Genomic DNA, 24,803 nt, shown 5'->3' with positions numbered 1-24,803 from the left:
TTTAAAAAGAAAATAATGAGGTGTGAGTAGGCAATATATTATACTACAAAGCTACAACAATTAAAATGTGTTAGCACTTGTGTAGATATAAACCAACTGTCAATGAAAGAAAATAGACTGACCAGAAATAAAAACATGTGGGAATTTAGTATGTGATAATGATAGCACTTCAAATAAGAGGAGAGGGAACATATTATTGAGTAAATGATATTGGGACACACGATTAGCCATTTCAGTAATTTCAAAATGAATCAAATATTTACCTGTAAAATATGAGGCTGTAAAATTGCTAGGTGAACATAAGTAGTATGTTAAAAAATACCCATAAAGGAAAACATTGATAAATATGACTATTACAAATAACAACAAGAAACAAACTTGGAATAACAACGACACCATAAACAAATCCCTCAAATAAACTGACAACTGATAATCTAGTATCTATAACATACATCTGGGAAAATTGCCGATTTTCCTTATGTACAAAGAGTTAATACCTATGACTAGGGAGTTCATACAAATATGATTTCTAATAAGTATAAAAATTGCTCAGACTTACGTATTACTTATTAAAATATCCATAAAACATGAGATATTAGTATATATTACATAGGATACCTGACAATGATGAAAATGTCTGTTGGTCTCCTGTATCAGGAGTGTGAGAGAATAAAACCTTTATATACAGAGTGATGTAAAATTTTGAGGCGGCAAAATTGCATTATCCATCAAAATTTTAAATGTTGACTACCCTCAATGCCCTTTTGAGATATTTATATGATGGATTTACCCACACAAATTCACCAAGTTATATGAATAAGGATGTCCACTGCAGCATAGGTTGTATTTACAAGGAATCCTGGAAACCACCCCATCCTCCATGAACAGAAATTAATCACAGAAGCTGACATCCATACCCTGTTCCTATTAAAAAGAGTGAATTGTTGTCCATTGACAGATAAATGGATAAAGAAGATGTGGTATATGGAATATTACTCAGACATAAAAAGGAATGAAATAATGCCATTTGCAGCAACATGGATGGACCTAGAGATTATCATACTAAGTGAAGTAAGCTAGACAAAGACAAATATCATATAATATCACTTATATGTGGAATCTAAAACAAAAGATACAAATAAACTAATGTACAAAACAGAAATAGACCCAAAGACATAGAAAACAAATTTATGGTTACCAAAGGAGAAAGAGGGAAGAAGGATAAATTAGGAACTTGGAATTATCATACACACACTATATATAGAATAGATAACCAACAAGGACCTACTCTATAGCACAGGGAACTATACTCAAAATTTTATAATAACCTATAACAGAAAATAATGTGAAAAAAATAGGTATATATGTATGTATAATTGAATCACTTTGCTGTACATCTGAAACTAACACAACATTGTAAATCAACTATACTTCAATAAAAAAATAAAAATAAAATTAATAAAAATAAAATTAAAGCTTAAAAAAGAGAGAACTGTATCTGAAAGAATCAATTTGCTAGTATGCCAATAATATATTATTGAGTGGATAAAGAAGGTGCAGAACAGAATAAGTATAACTTTCTGAAAAGATAGACAAAAACAAAGAAAGTTTTGGGATTTGCACTGGATTGAGAAAAGGGTGAGTTTCATTCTTCTGATTAGTGCATTTAATAATGTGTATGTTTTCCCAAGAAGCTGTATTATTTTCTGATGAAAAATATCAATTTATGATTAATTATTTAAAATAATCCCACAATTACCTAATTACAGAGCTTGAGTGGTAATTCATCAGAATTTACTGATTATCACTTCTAGGATTACGGTAAAAATTTTAAAGATAGAGATATATTTGCTTTCTCTGTCTCAAAATATCGCAGTCTGTCATGTGTGCTACTTATAGAGCATTTTTTCCCTGTAACCCACAGGCAGTCGATAACACCACTCAGAGTTATTGCTCAGACGTTGTCTTACTTACTTACTTACCTTGTAGAAATTAGGACTAATGTCGTAACACCCATACTTCATTTGTCAATAACATGGACTTGCTGTTTCTTTCTTGAGCTTGTTAAGTCCATTGGTAAATTGTTTCCCCAACCATTTAATGAAAACTTGGAATATCTCACATTCTTTCTCATGTGTGTTTTTACCTCTTCTTGCTCTGAAAACAATTCTGAAAACCAATTTTGACCATCAACAGCTTTGCTTCCAATGCCATCATAATATTTCATAATATTTCTTTTTGCTGACATCTTGAACCCTTTAAGATGTCTGCAAGTAGTATCTCTTTTCTTGCTTGATATTCTTCATTTATGTGAAGTATACCTGTATAAATCTATCCTTCTATACTTGGCTGTGTGATACTAAGCCTGGCCTCTGTGAACCTCTTTCCTGCTTTGGCAGGGGGCTCACTAGTAAGCTTAGCCATCTCTCTAAGAAGAAGATCGAAATGATGAAATGGTTAAGGAAAGAGAGACTATCTTATTTGTTTTCTTTTCCAGTTTTTGCTTCTTATTTCTATTAGCATCAATACAAGAACAATTTCTCACCTTGCAGTGCTGTTGTTTCAGTAGTAGCATTTGTGATCTTTCCCACACTCACAACCACACCTCACTGTTTCCTCTCAGAGACACATGTACCCACCAAGTGATCCTTCTTCCTTAGAGATATGGATTTCAGCTTTCTGGGGGCACTTTACCCAGGACTCTAAATTTTAATGATTTCAAATGCTTCTCTTTGCCCCACAAGCCCTAGGGATGATACTTTCTTCCTACAGTTGCTGTCTCTGGAATATTTTTAACTTTTTATCTTTTCAGTTCTTCAAAACCCAATGAGCAGCTTTTTGTATTAACTTAAAATGCACACACACACACACACTTTTTTGAGGTATGATTACCATACAAAGAGCTGTATGTCAATATTAAATATGTATGTATTTAATGTATACAACCTGATAACTTTGTATATAAGTATATATCACTGCAACCATCACCACAATCAATGCCAAAAATATATCCATCACCCCAAAAATTTCCTCCCATACTCTTTTATTTTGTTCTTTTTTGTGATAAGAACTACCCCAAAGATTTTCCCTCTAAGCAAACTTCTAAGTATACAATATAATATTTTTAACTATAGGCACTGTGCTGTACATAGGTCTCTACGACTTATTCATCTTGTATAACTGAAACTCTTTACCATTTGACCAACGTCTCCCCATTTCACCTTCCCTCCAACTCCTATTAACCACCCTTCTACGCTCTGCTTCTATGAGTTTGACATTTTAGATACCTTACGTAAGTGGGATCATAGAGTATTTGTTCTTCTGTGTTTGGTTTATTTCACTTACTCTAATGTCCTCAAGCTTCATCCATATTTTTACAAATGGCAAGATATCTTTTTTTTCTAAGGCTGAATAATATTCCATTGTATGTAAATACCACTTTTACTTTATCCATTTATCCACTGATGAACATTTAGGTTGCTTCTATGTCTTGTTTATTCTGAATAATGTGGCAACGGACATGGGAATGCAGATACCTCTTTGAAATTCTGATTTCAATTCCTTTAAATATCTACCCAGAAGTGGGATTGCCAGATCATATGATGGCTCTATTTTAATATTTTGAGGGAAACTCCATACTATTTTCTATAGTGGCTGAACCAATTTACATTCCCACCAACAGCGTACAAGGATTCTTTTTTCTCCACATCCTCATCAACACGATATCTTTTTTTTTTCTTGATAATAGCCATCCTACAGATGTGAGGTGAAATCTCATTGTGGTTTTGATTTGCATTTTCCTGATGATTACTGATGTTGAACAGCTTTTCACGTACCTGTTAGCCATCTGTATGTCTTCTTTGGGAAAATGTATATTTATGTTCTCTATCCATTTTTCAATTGGGTTATTGGTTTCTTTGCTACTGAGTTGTGTGAATTCCTTGTATATTTTGGATATTTACCCCTTATCAGATATGTTGTTCGTAAATATTTTCTCCCATTTTATGTTGCCTTTTCATTTTTGCTGATGGTTCTCTTTGCTGTGCAAAACGTTTTTAGTTAAAAGAAAATCTCATTTTTCTATTTTTGCTTTTGTTTCCTGTGCTTTTGGTGTAATATGCAAAAAAAACCAAACAAAAACAAAAACAAGCATTTCCAAGAACAATGTCAAAGAGATTTTCTCTATGTTTTCCTCTAGGAATTTTATAGTTTCAGGACTTAGATTTAAGTCTTCAGTCCAGCTTTAGTTCTTTTTTTGTGTATAGTGTAAGATAGGTCAAATTTTATCCTTTCACAAATCTTTTCAGCACCATTTCTTAAAGAGACTATCCTTTCCCCATTGTGTATTCTTGGCACCATTGTTGATGATCAGTTGACAGTGTATGGGTGGAGTTGTTTCTGAGCTCTGTATTCTATTCCATTGGTCTATATGTCTGTTTTTATGTTGGTATATACAGTTTAGGTTACTGGAGATTTATAATATATTTTAAACTCAGGAAATCTGATGCTTCCAGCTTTCTTCTTGCTCAATATTGCTTCAGCTATTCAAGGACTTTTGGGATTCCATATGAATTTAGGATGTTATTTCTATTTCTCTAAAGAATTCCATTGGAATTTTGAAATATGGAACACCTCGATATTTTTATTTTAAATTATTTATTTCTGAATGTATGAGTTGAGGACGAAGCATTGGTATAACATCGGTACATTCTGGACTATATCACCAATCACTTTCGATTGGCTGGACCACCTGCTTGTACAGGTTGCTTATGTCTCTTCTGGCTCTGTTTCTGTCTGATCCTCTAAGTATCACTTTCATCTTATGATGGACTGCCGCTGGGTCATCCAATCTTAGAACATAGTTAGTCTGAGAGAACACACCTCATGTTGGGCAGCTCACATTGCATGGTCACTTGCTATCCATGGCCATTTTGTCTCTACGTGTCCCAGTAGCACAACAAAAGTTACTTTTCAAATGGTACTTAGTTTTCTACTGAATATGGCCTTCCTACAGAATGCTAGGGCTCTATATTTTTATACCCTTATTGAGACTAGACATAAACTCCTCAGGGTATACTTCTCCGCCACCGGTACCTCTAGAACAACAGAAACTGCCAAGTCCTGTGAATGGTTGGCAGGGTTGCTGGCCCACAACCCACTTCAGGGTCTATTCTTGCTCTGGTTAACTCAGAGCTGTCAGCCTTCCATTGCTATCCAGAAAAGATATCCATAGAAGTAGTACTTTTCAAGAGTAGTATGTAGCGCTCCTGAACTCTAAGGTACATAGCAAGCTTTGGTCTTCTTTCTTAGTGCTGGGAGGTGCAAGATGCAATAATTGGTTCCTTTCTTTGGAGGGTGTGTTTTGGAATATCCAAAATCACTGAACCCTAAAAATGTTACTGATATGACAGGTGGTAGGAATGGAAGCCTCTTTCCTAAAGGCAGGATCTGAGTGACATACTAGAGCATTCACTAGAGTCTTACTAGTTTCAGTGTTGTATGATAGGCTCTTGTATGTATCTTATGTCCTCTGCTAGATTGAACAAAGATTTGTTTCTGATTTACTAAGGTATTTACCAAAGTATGTAATTAGAATATACTTTCTTACACGTGGTGGTGCTCAGAGAAAATTGCTGAATTAATAATATTAAACAAACATCTGCCCAGCCATATTTAACTATGTAGTCATGGGTTGTTCTGTAATGAGTATACATAAAATGAGAAGTTGTGTTGTAAATATATTGCCACAACTAGATAGTTTATTAAACAGATGCATAATAATGCTATAGAAATTGAGACAAAGGTAATTTAACTTTGTTTTCCATGAATATATTTGTTTAACTATTATTTTTAAAATAACATTATTTTAGAATTGACTTAGTTTTACAGAAAAGTTGTGAAATAGTACAGAGTTCCAATTTACCCCACACCCAGATTCCCCTTTTATTAACATCTCACATTAGTATGATACATCTATCCTGAGTAATGAGTGAATAATGATGCATTATTATTAACTACAGTTCACATTTCATTCAGATTGATTTCTATAATTTTTACCTAAGTCATTTTTTTTTCTGTTCCAGGAGCCCATCTAAAATAGGATATTTTATTTAGTCACATCTCTTTAGGCTGTAACAGTTCCTCAGATTTTCCTTTTTTTTGATGACCTTAACAATTTTGGAGAGTACCAGTCAGGTATTTCATAGAACATCATGTGAATAAGCTTTTGATGTGCTGAAGTGAAAAATGATGACCTAAGTGCCAGTTTCCCATTCGACTGACTCCTTTTCATCAATCTTCATGTTCTCTGAGTGGGGTTTTCCTGTTTTATTTTGGCTGTGTTAACATTTCTGGAAGTGGTCACACTGAATTATGAAATAAAAACAAACCAGCTGTTACACTGACTTTGCAGTCAACGAGTGTCTAAATTGCAAAGGAGTGAAAAACTCTGAATGTTGTGTTCTCTGTCATAGTTGATCAATAAATGTCTGCTGATTTCATAAATAAGCATCCCTTTCCTGGCTTCTCAATTTTAAAGCCAAAAAGCCTTTAAATGTTTTTTAAGGGAGACTCCCCTCTTTTTGGTGACAGTTAAAGTGAAAACATTTTGCAATCCTTACCCAACTCTCATTGCTTGTAAATCCTCTTCCATATAAAATTATTACTTAATATACTCATATCTTACAAAAACTATCTCAGTCTGTTTCTCCATTTACTCAAACACTTTCTTACAATGTTTATCAGCATATTTCTCCTAGCCATTGTTAATGTGCTACTTTTAGGGTAGTCAGCTACTTTGTTCACCATTGTAAAATATTCTAGCTTCTGCCAAATAACAATATGTTTGTTTAAATATGGCTATTTATTATTCTATGAAATTTCAGGTGAGTTTGCTGGTGGAAACCTACTACTCACATGCCTTTCTCTCCAGGGTATAGGACAATGGTGTTTACAAGTAAAGAACTGATGCCAAATGGGCCTTTTGGTATAAGATTTATTCACATTATCTATAGACTCTATTATGTTGGTCTCTTTAGCAACATTTAGATGGGGAAATGTGATGGAGCTTCATACGTTCCACCCAGGGTTGAATTTAGCTGACCAATGGCCCTGGGATTTACCCATCCAATCATGGTGGAGAAGCTGGAGAAGGGGACCCTGCAAACACACCCTACTTATTCTGCCTGCTGTGGAGAGAACCCAGCGGCCACATTGCCTGAATATACCATGAGTGTGCTGTGTATGAATAATGACCTTTATTACCTTAACTCTGTCCCTCGGGAAATGTGGTCCATATCAGTGCCACTGCACGTATTGTTGTACATAGTTAATTCCATTCCCCAGGGTTGGGTAGTGCTCTGCCTTCAAGGTTGTATGCCTAATCTTAAACAATATGGTAATTACTTAAGAATAACTAGGAAGCCACCTCAAGAACACAAATCTATGTCAAGAGATTTATTTTACCATAGTTAAATATTTAATAGGGTTATTCATACCAATAAATTAGAAATTTTAGGTGAAATAGGAAGATTTCTAGAAAAACACAATTTACCAAAGGTGACACAAGGATAAATAAACATCTGAGTAGTCCTAGATTTATTTTAAAAATTGAGTTCATAATTTAAAACCTTTGTTCCGAGAGAACCCCAGACCCGGAGGGCTATATCAATACATTCTTTCAAACATTTAAGGGAAAATATAGCATCAATCCATACATACCAAAATCTTCTAAATAAGAGAAAAAAGAAAATACATCCCAATTTGTTTTATGAGGCCTGTACTTTCCAAAACCAGGCAAGGACATTATAGGAAAGGACAATTATAAGCCTATTTCTTTTATGAACATGTATGCAAACATCCTAAACAAGATTATATCTTGTTTAAATGCAACAATATAAAATCAGCATGGACTTTCAGTATTAAGTAGTGTTTATTCAATGAATGCAAGATTGGTTTAACAGTTGACAGTCAATTAATGTAATTCACTGCATTAACAGAATGAGGGAAGAATCATAAGATTGTTTCAATGTGGTAGAAAAAGAATGATAAAGTTTTACTCCCATTTGTTATAAGCTTATGTCGTAAAATTGGTATAGAACTTCTTTAATTGGATATTTAAAAATAAACTAGCACATAGGTATTTTAAAATAAACTAGCACAAATATCAGACTTACTATTGAAAAATTGAAAATTTAGCAAATTAGAAATGAGTCAAGGATATCTTCTATCACCATTTATTTTCAATGTTAAAAGCTCTGTTTAGGGTCAGGAAGAAAGAAAAATAAATAAAAGTTATAAAGATGGGAAACCAAAAATAAATTTTCATTTTTTTCATAGGCAACTTCAGTTTTACCTAGAAAATCCAAAAGAACCCAGTGATTAATTATTAGAATGAGTTTAGCTATCTTCTGGATACAAGATTAATAAACAAGCATCAATTGCATGAACATATTAAAGGGCTATTACAACTGCATCAACCAATTAAACAATTACTCTACACAGCAAGAAGGATAAATTTTATCAACATAATTTGATCAAAAAGTTCCAGACAGGAAATGGTTTAATATTATTTGATTCAAGTTGTAAAACATTCAAAAACTTGTAAAACATTAAAGAAACATGCAAAACTTGTATATGTTGTTGCAAGTCAGGACAGTGGTTATATCTGGGCAGGAAGTGAAGAGATACCTACAGAGGGGATAGAGGAGGCTTTGGTGATGCTGGTAACACTTTCTGGTTCTGGGTGATTGATACACCCATGCATGAGATTTGGAAATCTCCTCCAGCTGAGCATTTATGATTTGGGCAGTTTCCTGTGTTTGTGTTAAACTTCAGATAAAATTTTTCTTAAAAATTTTGTATAATCTCTCTCTCTCTCTGTCTCTCTCTCTCTCTCTGCCCTTTCATTCCTACCCTTAACTCTTAACTTTTCTCTCTACTTAGGCCCATGATCACCACTTTCCTATCTCAATATATTACCCAAAGCAACTCTGTTAAAACAAGAATCAGATCACTTTTCTCCATTGTTCAAACAACTTAGTAATTTCCCATGTCACTTCTTAGTCTTATTATGAGACAAAAGGCCCTCCATGATCTGCCCCCATGCTTCCCATCCTCATCTCTTTGGACACTGGTCTCGTAACTGTTCCTCAAACCCTTTTACCGTCCCTCCACCTGGGGTCTCTATCCCCAGACAGCTCAGCATCCATTCCTCCCCTCTTCTGGTTCTTTATTTAAATTTCACCTTTTCAATGAGGTCCCAATAAAGTTCGACACTACGGTGTGAACACCATATATACTGCCCCAAATTTCCTAACACCTTCTTCACTTCTATTTTCCTTTAGCACTTATCAGCTGGTAATCCGGTATCCAAAATTTACAGTGTTAATTTTCGATCTATCCTATAAGAATGCAAACTCTATGAAGACAGAGATTATTTTTCCCTGTGATTTTGCTGTATCTGCAATGCATCAGATATAGAAATGCTTAAAAAGCATTAGTTGAATGAACGAAGGAAGGAAGGAGCAAAACAAAAAATCAGACATGGGCTAATGCTGGGTGTTCAGATGATCACTTCCAGATGTTCAGGCAAAACACCTTCTTTGCTGCCTCAGGTTAGAAGCATTCTAGTTACACAGGCGGGGATAAAACCTTAACTGAATGATTTGTATACTTTTTTTTACTGTTAAAGGTAAAAACAAGTGAAATGTTTTGTCCACAGCTTGTAACTCTATTAGCTACAAAGGAGCCTCCTGAAGAGAAATTCAATGGCTTAATTTCACCTTTTAATAATAAAAATGAGGATAATATACAACTTCTAGTTAATCTGGGATTCTAATCTGCTGAACTCATTTTGAACTTTAAATGAAAATACTCACCAAAAAAAAAAAAAAACCTAGCAAAATTACCTGACCTTAGAAGTCTGCCTATTCTTGGAGCTAAATACTCTTTTTCACACATATGAAAAAATCCCAAAGTAATTGAATTACTAGAGGGATTTTTAGTATTAAAATGATATTTTTTGAGACTCCAAAATGCCATTTTGAAAAGAACTGATAATATAGCTTGAAAAGTTCTTTGCTAAGCAGAATCTTTCAAGAGTGGTAATTTGGATAGGACTGAAGCAGAATTAAGTCGCAACAGGAGTTAGGGAAAAAGAGCCAAATAATATGAGCTTTACTGGAATTTGGTAAGGGAGTAGCTGAGAAGCTTGTCTGATTCATTTCCAGTTATAAAAAGGATTTTTGCATTACCCTTTCATGGAGATTTAACTTCAAAGAGTTTATTAGCAACTGTCCCTGGGAAGGTGTAGGAGAGACCCATTGTTCACACCGTAGTTTTCAAGAACATGAACCCCTCACTATTTCATAACAATTAATTAGATGGTTAGAACAGGATCTTGGCCTCTGTATGAATATTTTAAATGTAAAACATTCTTTAGAGCATTTTTCAATCCAAGATACCAAGATGCACACTTGGGGAGTTTAAAAAAAATAGCTGATGGCCAGCTTTCTACCTCTTTATTCTGGTTTTATATTTTCCAGGAGTAGGGCCCAGGTATTAGAATTGTTCTCAGTTCTTTTAACACTTTGAAACTACAGCGTTGTTTCTATTTATTTAATTATTTTTATGTTCAGACTTCTGGGTTCTTCAGCGTTTAAAGAAGCACCAGGAATTGAAATCCACTGCCTTGATGGGAGTTATGATTTCATTTCTGAATAAAATATTTGAAACTCTTTGATGGTTAATGCCAATTGTGGTTAATGCACCTGCATGCGTAAAGGATAAAATGGGATAATAAATCTGTTACATTTTAATATAAAATTTGAAAGAATCTAATGTTTTCTCAAACATGTTAGTTTTTATATATAAATAGATAGTTTCCGTTTACTGATTTTTTCATGTAATTATCCACTACAGCGGTAGATAAGAATTCTTTCAAGGAGAACATGAAGATGATTTGCTTTTGTAACAGTTTAAACGTTTCCTTTTCTTCTCTATCATTATGCATTCTTACTTAGCAATGGAATAATTTTATTTACAAGAAACGTAACTCGAGTCTTTTCTTAGAATTATTATAAAAGATTAGGACTAGAATTTAATAAAAAGCAAATTGAATACATGGCACAGAAAAGCTACCATTAGTGACCATCTAGTAACCTTGTTTTCATCAGAAACGCAGGATGTAACTGAAGACATATGTGAGGAAATGTGGTCATTCTTAGTGGTGTCAATTACAACTACTCGAGTACCCAAGGCTCTGCCCTCTTGAATCATTCCCAGTAAAACGGTTTCATCCTTGTTATTAAATTTCTCGTCATGAACACATTACTCAGGGCAAATCTTTCTCTGGAGCCAATGGAAAAATCCTCTGACTAAGAGTCTTAACACCTTTCCATGACATAAGACTCTCTTTTGGAAACTCCTTATATTTCAGATCCCTTTCATGTCATAACTCCTCAATGCCAACTCATGGGCCACACAGTTAATTAAGGTTCTGAACGTGATTTACTCCTCTGTTCGTTGACACACATGCTTATTCCTCACCTTGTGGAATGCTTTTGCGTTGTGAATCTAGTTTCTGTCTTTGCTTTGTCTTTGGACATATAATTGCTTTCTAAAATCTCATGAGAGTGTAGATTGAATTTGTTATTTTTCTCTTCTGTGAAGGAAAGTTTGGTATGCAGAGCAGAATGTCATTGTTTAATCTGGAATTTGGCCAGAACTCTGGGACTTGTGACCTGGTTTGAATGAAGTGTTGAAGGATTTTTTTTTTTTTTTTTCTAATCACAAAGAGTCAAAGATCCCTTACATAACTCATGGAATATTCATATAGTATGCTAGGGATCTAGCTTAGTGCTAACTTGAATGGGAAAATTTCAAAGACAAGGTTACACATATACTATTCCCTAGAGAAGTGAACTTTGCTGTCGAAGTGTGATAATTTACTATAGCTTATGAGATAATTGCTCTACATCATATATCCTAGGTGCCTGGAGGCAACTAAGGATTCTAGAAGAGTAAGCCTTTTTTTTCAAACATATATTTATCGGCATCTACAAAATTAAAACAATTCAGTTATGACTGAGACTTATGATCATAAAAATAATACTATTGACAAGACAGTCTGTATTTTAGTATGATCCAAGCATAATATTTATATTATTCTATACATTTACACAATCTGAATCTTCCCCCAAATTTAATTACCTGGACCAGATTGCTTCACAGGCAAATTCTATCAAACATTTAGAGAACAGCTAACATCTATCCTTCTCAAACCCTTCCAAAATATAGCAGAGGGAGGAAAGCTCCCAAGCTCATTCTATGAAGTCAGCATCACCCTGATACCAAAACCAGACAAAGATGTCACGAAGAAAGAAAACTACAGTCAAATATCACTAATGAACATAGATGCAAAACTCCTCAACAAAATACTAGCAACCAGATTCGAACAGCACATTAAAAGAATCATACACCATTATCAATTGGGGTTTATCCCAGGAATGCAAGGATTCTTCAATATACGCAAATCAATGTGATAAACCATATTAACAAATTGAAGGAGAAAAACTATATGATCATCTCAATAGATGCAGAAAAAGCTTTCGACAAAATTCAACACCCATTTATGATTAAAAAAATTCAGAAAGTAAGCATAGAGGGAACTTACCTCAACATAATAAAGGCCATATATGACAAACCCACAGCAAACATCATTCTCAACAGTGAAAAACTAAAACGATTTCCTCTAAAACAGGAACAAGACAAGGTTGTCCACTCTCACCACTATTATTCAACATAGATTTGGAATTTTTAGCCAGAGCAATGAAAGAAGGAAAAGAAATAAAAGGAATCCAAATCAGAAAAGAAGAAGTAAAGCTGACACTGCTTGCAGATGACATGATACTATACATAGAGGATCCTAAAGATGCTACCAGAAAGCTACTAGAGCTAATCAATGAATTTGGTAAAGTAGCAGGATACAAAATTAATGCACAGAAATCTCTTGCATTCCTATACACTAATGATCAAATATCTGAAAGGGAAATTAAGGAAACACTCCCATTTACCATTGCAACAAAAAGAATAAAATATCTAGGTATAAACCTACCTAAGGAGACAAAAGACCTGTATGCAGAAAATTATAGGACACTGATGAAAGAAATTAAAGATGATACAAATAGATGGAGAGATATACCATGTTCTTGGATTGGAAGAATCAACATTGTGAAAATGACTCTACTACCCAAAGCAATCTACAGATTCAATGCAATCCCTATCAAACTACCACTGGCATTTTTCACAGAACTAGAACGAAAAATTTCACAATTTGTATGGAAACACAAAAGACCCCGAATAGCCAAAGCAATCTTGAGAACTAAAAATGGAGCTGGAGGAATCAGGCTCTCTGACTTCAGACTATATTACAAAGCTACAGTAATCAAGACAGTTTGGTACTGGCACAAAAACAGAAATATAGATCAATGGAACAGGATAGAAAGCCCAGAGATAAACCCACGCACATATGGTCACCTTATCTTTGATAAAGGAGGCAAGCATATACAGTGGAGAAAAGACAGCCTCTTCAATAAGTGGTGCTGGGAAAATTGGACAGGTACACATAAAAGTATGAAATTAGAACACTCCCTGACACCATACACAAAAATAAACTCAAAATGGATAAAAGACCTAAGTGTAAGGCCAGACACTATCAAACTCTTAGAGGAAAACATAGGCAGAACACTCTATGACATAAATCACAGCAAGATCCTTTTGACCCAGCTCCTAGAGAAATGGAAATAAAAACACAAATAAACAAATGGGACCTAATGAAACTTAAAAGCTTTTGCACAGCAAAGGAAACCATAAACAAGACCAAAAGACAACCATCAGAATGGGAGAAAATATTTGCAAATGAAGCAACTGACAGGGGATTAATCTCCAAGATTTACAAGCAGCTCATACAGCTCAATAATAAAAAACAAACAACCCAATCCAAAAATGGGCAGAAGACCTAAATAGACATTTCTCTAAAGAAGATATACAGATTGCCAACAGACGCATGAAAGAATGCTCAACATCATTAATCATTAGAGAAATGCAAATCAAAACTACAATGAGATATCATCTCACACCGATCAGAATGGCCATCATTAAAAAATCTAGAAACAATAAATGCTGGAGAGGGTGTGGAGAAAAGGGAACACTCTTGCACTGTTGGTAGGAATGTAAATTGCTACAGCCACTATGGAGAACAGTATGGAGGTTCCTTAAAAAACTAAAAATAAGACTACCATACGACCCAGCAATCCCACTACTGGGCATATACCCTGAGAAAACCATAATTCAAAAAGAGTCATGTACCAAAATGTTCATTGCAGCTCTATTTACAATAGCCAGGACATGGAAGCAACCTAAGTGTCCATCATCGGATGAATGGATAAAGAAGATGTGGCACATATATACAATGGAATATTACTCAGCCATAAAAAGAAATGAAATGGAGGTATTTGTAGTGAGGTGGATGGAGTTAGAGTCTGTCATACAGAGTGAAGTAAATCAGAAAGAGAAAAACAAATACAGTATGCTAACACATATATATGGAATCTAAGGATAAAAAAAAAAGGTCATGAAGAACCTAGTGGCAAGATGGGAATAAAGACACAGACTTACTAGAGAATGGACTTGAGGATATGGGGAGGGGTAGGGGTGAGATGTGACAGGGTGAGAGAGTGGCATGGACATATATACACTACCAAATGTAAAATAGATAGCTAGTGGGAAGCAGCCACATAGCACAGGGAGATCAGCTCGGTGCTTTGTGACCACCTAGAGGGGTGGGATAGGGAGGGTGGGAGGGAGGGAGATGCAAGAGGGAGGAGATATGGGGATATATGTATATGTATAGCTGATTCACTTTGTTATACCACAGAAGCTAACACAACATTGTAAAGCAATTATACTCCAATAAAGATGTTAAAAAAAAAAAAAAATTGGGTGATCTGGGTTGATGAGTATGACTTTTCTGACTCCAAAGTCTATGCATATTTCACAATGAGGTTCTCCCACTATGTCTTGTGTCCTGCATCTCACATTGCCAAGGGAGACTAAACATTGAGTGTAGACATTCCTCTAATACTATGAGCATAACATTATTTAGTTAAATACTGTTTATAGAACATATAATCCATAGTGGAGTGTCCACACTGATAAACATCTTGAAAATATGTTACTATCATTTTCTAAACAAATTTTTAACTTCATTTTTTTCATGACTTTTGAATTACTTATTAAATCCTCAAGGAATCAGCCCTCTAAAGGAATTAACTTCAGTTATTTGTGAATGTAGACAGTATATTATTACCAACAGACTATAAAAAAAGCTGTAAGAAATGGTCAGTTTAATGATTTTGGAATTTAATATGCTTCTAAGAAAGCTATCTATCATTTGACAGACATTGTCTTCTGGACCGAAATTTTCACTAAGCACTTATCTGTTTAAAGTGCAAGAACATTAATTTTAAATGCTAGTACACCAAAGTACCACCTGCAGGTAATTGAACTGTACAGTAAGATTAATGACAAAGTAACCTATTATGGAAAAAATAATAATTGATCATTTTTCTCTGAAACATGGCCTTTTTCTTCTGTTCTAATAGCAAACTTATGAGAGTTTCCATCCATAAAATATTCAAGATATGCACTGTAGTTAAAGTTTTTAGTTGCTTAATGTACAAACAATATTCCTGGCACAATTTAATTCCTCTTTGTCCTCTTAAGCCTGACAGAACTATGGCAGAGCGATTTGATCAATTATTTGATACACTTATTAAAATTATGTATTATACATGTATGCTGACAATTGAATTTGGTTTTTGCTCCAAAGCAAGATATATAGATATAAGATACATAATTAAAGAGTACATAATAATTAAAAATATATAAAATTTTTAAGTATGTTAGTTTGCCATCCATTAGTAATTTTACCATTTCCTCTCTTTTACTTACTTCCTTTACAGTCAAACTTGGTTTGCTTTATAATTAGGTGAAAACTGTTACTTAACTTTTGCAATAGGTAAATCAAATTCAAAATTGAATTTGAACTCTGCCACTTGATCATTTGCTTTCAAAGTATATGGCTGTGGTCTCAACCAATGGCATGGAATTATACAATGGCATTAGAATGGCACGTTCATCTCTTGTCAGCAAAATAAAGCATGGAGCTGTCTGTTCCAAAAGGCTAGAAAAGGGAAATATCAATAATATCCTTCACTGATTTGACTGCTGTAATCATTGTCCTTATATTAAGATAACCGTATATTTTTATCACTTTGGCCTTGTCTCTCCATATGTAATTGCCTTTACTTTAAGTCGTATGCAAATGTTCTGCTCTGTTATATTGCAAGCCAACACTTTTTTTTAAAACCACCACACCAAAGAATGTAGCAAAAGTTGAATGATTCAGAATTCTATCAGAAAGTATAATGCACAATTTTTAAAGAAGACACTACTTTACAGGTACATTTTAGAAAAAACACAAGAGTTGAAATCATTCTAAAAGATGAAGCAAGTGAGTGCCTACAACAAATGTGACTTGGTGGAGGAACTGAAGTCACATGAGGCAGTGATAAGGTTCCCTGGAAATCTGGAGGGCAGACGAGGAATCATGTGTAGTATGTGAATAATTTAGATTGTAGTAAAGGAAATATTAATGAAAAATTGTGGAAGAATAAACATCTTGCTATGCAAAGTGAAGGGCATGATGGCCCCCATCCCTGTAAGATGGGGAAATGGAAAAAGAGCTTTCTCTGGAGAAGGAAAAAAAAGTCTAATATTTATTGTTTACTAGATTGTTTACTATTGTTGCCTCTTTGACCAACACACACTCATCTCTGTATTGCAAGTGAATGTTTCATTTTTCGTCTATTAACAAAACAATAAATTGGAAAAATGCTTTTTAAAAGCAGACTTATATTGTCTTAACCTTCTTTCATTCTGCTATCCTATTTTCTTTCTTGTAAACTTTCTCCTATTAGTGGTTTATTTCTACTAACATTATTTTGGCATTATTATTATTCCCTAACTCTTTAAAATCTGATTTCTCATCCATAACATTTAGCGGAAATTACACTAACAAAAACCAGCAGTGGTTCTTGAATCCACGGATCCCACACCTACTTCAAACTCAGTAGACAAAGTTAAAGAATGCATTTGTGAATATCTTTGGCTCTATGAAATCACACTGTGCTTATTTGATTACTTCTCTTTGTCCAGTTTGTATTTGACTCATTTATGAGCTCATAATTCTGCTACTTCCAAAAGTCTGATTAGTCCCACACTGATTTACTTTCTACCCTTAAAGAAATGCATGTGCAACTCACCACATATGTTTTCAAGAATTTAAATGCACACCGCTACCTTCAAACTCACTGAAGCTGTGGTTTCATATTTCCCCCACCTATGGAATATTCCACTGAAATATTAATAAGTATCTTTTTATAAATGTGTTAATAAATGTATCTCTTTATTACCTTGAGCTCATTAAATCTGAACTGAATACACTGCATTTCTCTTCCAAACCATTTACAATTCCAAATTTTACTATTTCTGATGATGTCACCACTATTTTTTCAATATCCATGTTTAAAAACCTTGGCATCATTTTGGCCTCCTTATCTTTCTTCTCCATCCTCCAAAACCATCATACATTCCAGATGTGAAGACCATGTCCTCTTTATTCCATAATGAAAATCTGGATACTATTGATGGATAAAGAGTCTATTACATATGTGTAATTAATATTGATTTGTTTTATTTTTATTTCTATGACACTGCTTCATAATGGCCTCCTTTCCATAATGAAGCCAAGACTGCAGACTTCAGCTGCAATTTTGAGATTCTTTTCTGGTCCAATGTTCCTTATATTTCCAGGCCGAGCTCCCTAGGTGTTGGTATCAATCCAAAATTCTTGGATTATTTTAGCCTCTCATTGCACGTAAAATCATGGCATTTTGAGAGGTGTGTGGTAAACAGGAGGGGGTTGTTGCCAAGCACATATTCCCAAGCAATTTCTTAAATGACACAGATTAATTTCTACATTTGGGACATGGAAGTTGCCAAGTCAGCCTATGAGCATTCCAACTTCAATACCTGGCCGGGCTAATTTGTAACAGTGTTACTATTTTTAATGCAACAATGAAGGCGTGAGCAGTTTTAACTGCTCCTTACAGTTTTTCAAGATGGCAATAATGAGAACAGAGGTCAGTTTCTAGATTCCAGGACAATTTAGCAGGCAAACTTCAATAAGAATTTTTTCTCTCCACCACTACAGCCTCTGCTTTTACCTGAATTTCTATTCAGGTCTCTTCTGAATATTAATAGCAAGATTTCCAGAGGGAATTTTTTGCTCTGGACTGTTGGATTTGATATTTTTTTTCTTCTCAAGCTGTTTAGATGTCATTTTTATCAATTTCAATCTCTATTTAGCAATAGCAATTCTGACCTCACAATTTTCATGTGCCGTATTCTTTCAAATCTTCTTAAAACTGTCTTTCATTTAATCATTGTAAGCTTTTCCACAGAGGAAAATATAATAAGTCAAATTTGGTTTAATATCCCCCATGGGAATTGGTGTGACTACAGCACTTAACAGCTAACGGAAAGCAAATGGTGTCAGAGGTAAATTGACCTATCTACTGATTTAATTTTAGCTGAATTAAACTATAAATAAGATTGAAGTTTTCTTCTAAATTAGGAAAGGAATCAGGCAACTAAGATAAAGCTGGGTTTGAGAAAATTCAGGAAATGAGAAACAAATCTATTTCCATTCTTATTGTTATTTGAAACAATAAGTTCCTTCCTACTTTGGACCTGTATCATTCTCCAAAAAAAAAAAAAAAAGCACAAAGCCCTTTTATATCAAAGAGTTTAAGACAAAGGCATAGCTCACTTAAAATTTTTATGAATGTGTATTTACTTCCTGCCTGAAATCAGTTCTTGAATGAGGAGTTGCTGGTAGAAAGCTGGGCCACTGGAACTAGAAGAGGCGAGAGCTCTTAATTCCAACTTTGTCACGGACATTCTGTGTGGTCTCATTTGCAGAACCCATCCTGAATCTGCTTATCTACATAAGACAGGATTCACTTGTATCTGAAAAGTGCTTGAGGGTGTAAAACCCTAACTACCAGGGATATTATTTTCTAATTAAACATTTTTATTTTCTTTTCAATTCTCTTTTCTCAATAAAGCAGTAATGCTCACAAAAAGTGGAATCTAATTTTTTTTTAATAATGTTTTATCATTAACCTACAAAGGAGAATATTTCTTCAAAACCATTTTAATATATGATGAAATCTCTTTAGAATCATTTTCTTTACTTTAAAAAGACCTGATTCTTCTCTACAGTAACAATGTGTCTCTTAAAATAACAATGGCGCCAGAGAGATCCTTTCATAGGAGTAAACTTAGAAATAATTTCTGTATCTTTACTAGCTGGCTTTCCTTTTGAACTTTGTGCTGTCCTAAATGGTTCCTGTAGGAAATTATAAAAATAACTTAGGTCCTAATGAGAAAACAAGTCTCCAAAGCATTATTCAGAGACTGTCATCTCCTGAGTTGTGTTTATACGTGACAGGGTTCTATTGTTTTATGTCATTATTCATGATCTCAAACTGTCTGTTCTAATTTCCAAGAAATGCTAAGTAAAAGGAGGGTTTCAAATTCAGGAAGAAGTTTTTCCCCTTTCACTGAGAATGGAATTATAGCTGGAAACACGGTCGATTAGTTACATGACACTTGTTTACTTGTGAGTTTCTATAAATGCTGCTGAGTATTCTTTGTTTCAAGGATGAAAATGTACGATTTGGGCAAAAGTTAGTCATAAGAAATTCTCCTAATACAAATGAGAAACAGATGAGAAATGTTAAGTTTTCTTATTGGTTTCACATTAAATTTGTTGTTTTTAATGTTATCTTTGCAAAGGGCATGCATCATTATATTTTACATATATGCTCAACTGAGTCTCTGAAAAAAGAAAAATAAGGTTGTATTATAATATGGGAAATGAAACTATATATTTTATTTTCTGATAAAGCAATTAAAGAGCATTCTAGATTCTCTTAAGAATATTACTCTTCTAATGCCAATTATTGCAGAAAAGTGTATTTGTATAATTTTGGCAGATATTAACGTCAGACTATGAAAAAACATTGGGACGGTGCTAGTCAGCATCTTTCTTTTTGAAAGAATTTTAATAGGTAAAAACATACTTCAGTGAACATAGCTTTTCAACTTTACAAAATCTAAAGATTTGTTCTCTTGGTATTTTTTGTCATTCTGGGCTGGTTTGTTATGCCGAAACCAATTTTAGTTACATGCATAGCCTTGGGGGAAAAGGTAAGGAAAGCATCGTATTGGGTAGCCATTGGTATGCAAAGCTATCTGGTGGGATCATTTTACCTGCCCTCATGTCTAATTTGTCAAATCATTACATGGCCTCCAACATTCGTGTACTGGAAGGAAAGGCAGTGTAGATAAGCACATCAGCTTTCATAGATAGGTTTATACCCATCCTGAAATGTGCATTATCCAATCTTGGAGAAGTTAAGACTTATTTTCAACAGTATTCAAAGATCAGAGAAGTTTAGGATCTGGCATTGGCAGCCAGTCATTTCAGTAAAACTTGTACTCAGTATCAGACCCGTCTTGAATATTTCTGGCCACAAGATTCAAAGAAAAGAAAAAATGTCACTGCTTTGTATAGTGTTTATTTACAATTTTTATCTGAATATAAAAAATATTTTAAAAAATCAAAAGAACTTAGTGTGTATTCACTGAAAAATTTTTTTTTAATTTTTTATTTATTTATTATTTTTATTTTTGGCTGTGTTGGGTCTTCGTTTCTGTGTGAGGGCTTTCTCCAGTTGCGGCGAGTGGGGGCCACTCTTCATCGCGGTGCGCGGGCCTCTCACTATCGCGGCCTCTCTTGTTGCGGAGCAGAGGCTCCAGACGTTCAGGCTCAGTAGTTGTGGCGCACGGGCCTAGTTGCTCTGCGGCATGTGGGATCTTCCCAGACGAGTGCTCGAACCCGTGTCCCCTGCATTGGCAGGCAGATTCTCAACCACTGCACTACCAGGGAAGCCCTCACTGAAAATTTAACTTTCCTTCTTGTGGATAAAATAGGAAGTTCTTCTAGGGCTGCTTGAAACTTACCTGGCCAGACTTTTCACTTTAGTAAACCTTCCCAAATTTTGTACCTGGGCCCATAGTCTTGACTCTGTATGCTCCTTCTACTTTCTCTGAACCTTTAGAAGTTTCCACCAAGACCCAGCTCAAATGTCACTTCCTCTCTGCAGACTTTTCTGTCTCCCCAGGTAGTAAGTACTGCCCTCCTTTATTTTCCATCATTCTTTGCCAACATTTTATTTAACTTCTATGAAAATACTTATCTCTTTGAAAAAATTTATTTTGTCCACTATACTGTGGGCTTTTCAAGAACTATGACTGTGACATTTTTTTCTTTGCATCTCCAGACAGAAACTAGCAAAACACCTAAGGCATAAAATGTCAGTCATAAATGTTTGTGGATTAATATATGAATGAAATAATTGTGAATGTTAATTGTCTCACCTCTGGCAAAAACACATGGCTTCTACCTGGGGGGATGTTTACATTTTCTATTCTGTTTTGTAGCCATACAAGGAAAAGATTCTTAGTAATGATATTAACAACAATGCTTTAGTCAGAATATGGCCTGCAATCCATTAAAATAATTGAAGATCTTTGAAAATACTGTGTAAACAAAATACAGTCATAACCATGAACAACTTCAGTAGCAAGCTGGTGGCTGCCGTAAGCTGCTCTGGGAGGAGCAATTCATTCAGGAATTTTTGAAACAGTGGTGACCATGGAGATCACACTCTGTGTTAATCCTAATGGCACTGAAGCATTTCTATACTGATATGTCATTTATGAAACAATGGTTCTTTAAGTTTACTTAAAACACTGTCTTCCTACTTCCATTTCTATTTCTGACTTGGTGACGGATGATTCATCAGCTTATATTAAGTCCAGGGATGACAATCATATTGGGTGAAACTAGTGCTAGGCTGTCACGTGTGACATGGCTGACATCCTATGTCCCTTTTTTCGTTTATAATAATGAAGTTCACATCTAGCCATCACCCTTGTGACAATTCAACTTCTTCTACTAATTTAAGAGAATGTTTCTGTCTTGCTCTTTGACCTTTGCTGCAGCTCTTTTGTCTCCTGTGGGTGGGGGGGTGGCATGTCTGCAGTGGCTGATGAATTGATGTTATACTTCCTGTCTCAATGACAATTGCTCTTTGAACTATCTTCCTTATTGTTACTTTGCTCACCAAATTGTTATTCTTAAAGTAGCTCACAACAAAGGAGCCATACTCTCCCAACTTCTCATGTTAAAATGTTATTCCTCTTTTATTTATCCTGTTCTGTCCATGTTGATAGTCTCACGTGGACTACTTCATAATTTTGTTTCTAAAAGTTCTCTGTAATCAGAAATTAACAGTGACCTTAAAGTGAGCTTGAATTTCTGACTTTTCCATCTCTCGTGGACTTCGTTTTATTTATTTCTGTAACTTTAGCTATTAGCACGAGGTATGGCTTGTGTCCCTTGTGCAATAAGAGATTCTAAAGTGAATATTTACTCTGTATTGTGAGTCTGATTCCACCTGAGCTTCCTAGTTCTTCTGGACCATTTTTAACTCCGATACTTAATCCCACTCAGACTTCTACTTCCCTCCTTTTCAGTCACATCCTGACCTTTTTTCCCTGCACCTCACAGTGTCAGTGTCCTTGGTCAGGTATGCAAAAGAGCAGCAAAGCTTTGAGAATGGCACCTGATTTGTGGAAATGATGGGTACAATTCTAATTCTCTTCATCTCACTATGTTAGCATTTCTTACCCAGTTTAGAGAGTTTGACATTACCTAGGATTGAAATAAATATCTATTTTATCAGACGTTATGTGTGTGCGTGTGTTCTGCATACCAGAGGTTATCTACAAAGAAGTGTTTAGATCTGTTTAGTCTTGCAATAAAAGGTTGTGATGATGATGATTATCTGAATATTTACATTTATAAACCAAAAGACCAAATAAACCATTTACTATAGCCAAAAGACTCTAAGCAGTAACAGTACTTAATATAAGTATATGATGAAAAAAATATCATGCCAATGTTGTCTTAGAGTTTTAATGGAGCAAAAATACTCATTTCCCTTTACATAAATAGTGTACACTGAGTCAATATCTGTCCTCTTGTCTTTCACATCATGTGTTCATCCATCATTAACCATCAGGAGAGTTAGACTTTCACTCCTGTATGTAAAGACTGTCCAAGAACCACTAGTGGATCAAGTAGGCAAAAGTAGACACCTAAGACATGGTGTGCTGGGAGACATTGTTTCCATTCTGACTCTCCTCCGCAGCAGCCTGGATGATCTGAGACAGGTTGCCCACATTTTGGTGTCTATATTCTATCATCTCTAAAAGGTGGAGCTTGGATTAAAAATCTATAAGGCCACTTACAAGTCACTAAATTTGTGAGTTTTTTTCATTTATTCTGTTGGGGTAACATGAAGCTTAACCATTTTAAACTATATAGTTCAGTAATATTAAATATATCGACATTGTAGTGAAACAAATCTCTAGGTTTTTTTTTTTTTTTATCTTACAAATCTGAAACTCTATACCCATTAACAATGGCTCCTTTTTCCCTCCATCCCCCAGTCCTTGGTAATCATCATTATACTTTTCGTCTCTATGAACTTATCTACTTTAGATATCTTATACAAGTGTAATCATTTAGTATTTGTCTATGTGTGACTGGCTTATTTCACTTATCATAAAGTCTTCAAGGTTTAGCCACATTGTAGCATCTGTCAGGATTTCCTTCCTTTTTAAGGCTGAATAGCAGTTCATTGTATGAATATAATGCATTTTCTTTACTCATTCATTTGTCGATGGACAATTGTACTGCTTCCATCTCTTTCTAACTCTTTGCTACTGTGAACAGTGGTGTTACGAACATAGGTGTGCAGATATCTCTTCAAGATTCTGCTTTCAATTTTTTGGATATACACCCAGAAGTGGGATTGCTGGATAATATAATAGTTCTATTTTTAATTTTTTGAGGAAACTCCATACTAGTTTCCATAGTAATTACACCATTTTACAATCTCAAACAGTGAATAATACTTGCCAACACTTATTTTCTATTTTTTTAATTTAAAATGTAAATGTTTTAATAGCAGCCATACTAATGGGTGTGAGATGATATTCTATTATGATTTCAATTTGCATTTCTATCTTAAATAGTGATCTAGAGCATCTTTTCATATGCTTTTTTGACATTTATATATTGTTTGGAGAAATTTTTATTTAAGTCCTTTGCCCAAATTAGGTTATTTGAATTTTGCGAAGTCATAAGTTTCCTTATATATTTGGGATATTAACTCCTTATCAAATATATGATTTGCAAATATTTTCTCCAGCTCCATAGATTGCCTTTGTTAACTGCATCTCTTAATGCACAAAAGTTTTTAACTCTGATGTATGTAGTCCTTTTTGTATATGTTTGCTTTTGTTGCCTGTACTTTTGGTGTCATATCCAAGAAATCATTGTCAAGTCCAATTATTGATACACAAAACTTGTCCCCTGTGTTTTCTTCTAGGAGTTTTAAATTTGTAATGTTTAAAACTTTGTCCTTTTTTAAATCAGAGAAGAATTGTCTCATTTAGTGTTGGCCATGAAACTAAAGAGG

The 24,803-nt window shown here is 34.5% G+C and overlaps 1 long non-coding RNA gene across 1 annotated transcript in view; it reads left to right on the top strand.

Moving 5' to 3' along the window:
* LOC309660163 overlaps positions 1 to 22,264 on the top strand; it is a 193,705-nt gene extending 171,441 nt beyond the window's left edge. Inside the window, exons 2-3 of the long non-coding RNA XR_014263224.1 lie at positions 14,404 to 20,823; positions 21,137 to 22,264. This is a non-coding gene — a long non-coding RNA (uncharacterized lncRNA). The remainder of the gene's footprint in view (positions 1 to 14,403; positions 20,824 to 21,136) is intronic.
* The last annotated feature ends 2,539 nt before the right edge of the window (positions 22,265 to 24,803 follow it).

This window comes from Balaenoptera physalus (genome assembly GCF_965194825.1).
Source record: "Balaenoptera physalus genome assembly, chromosome: 4".
NCBI classification, from domain to species: Eukaryota; Metazoa; Chordata; class Mammalia; order Artiodactyla; family Balaenopteridae; genus Balaenoptera; species Balaenoptera physalus.
Note: the sequence above shows the minus strand (reverse complement) of the source record. Positions and strands in the feature narration are given on the sequence as shown.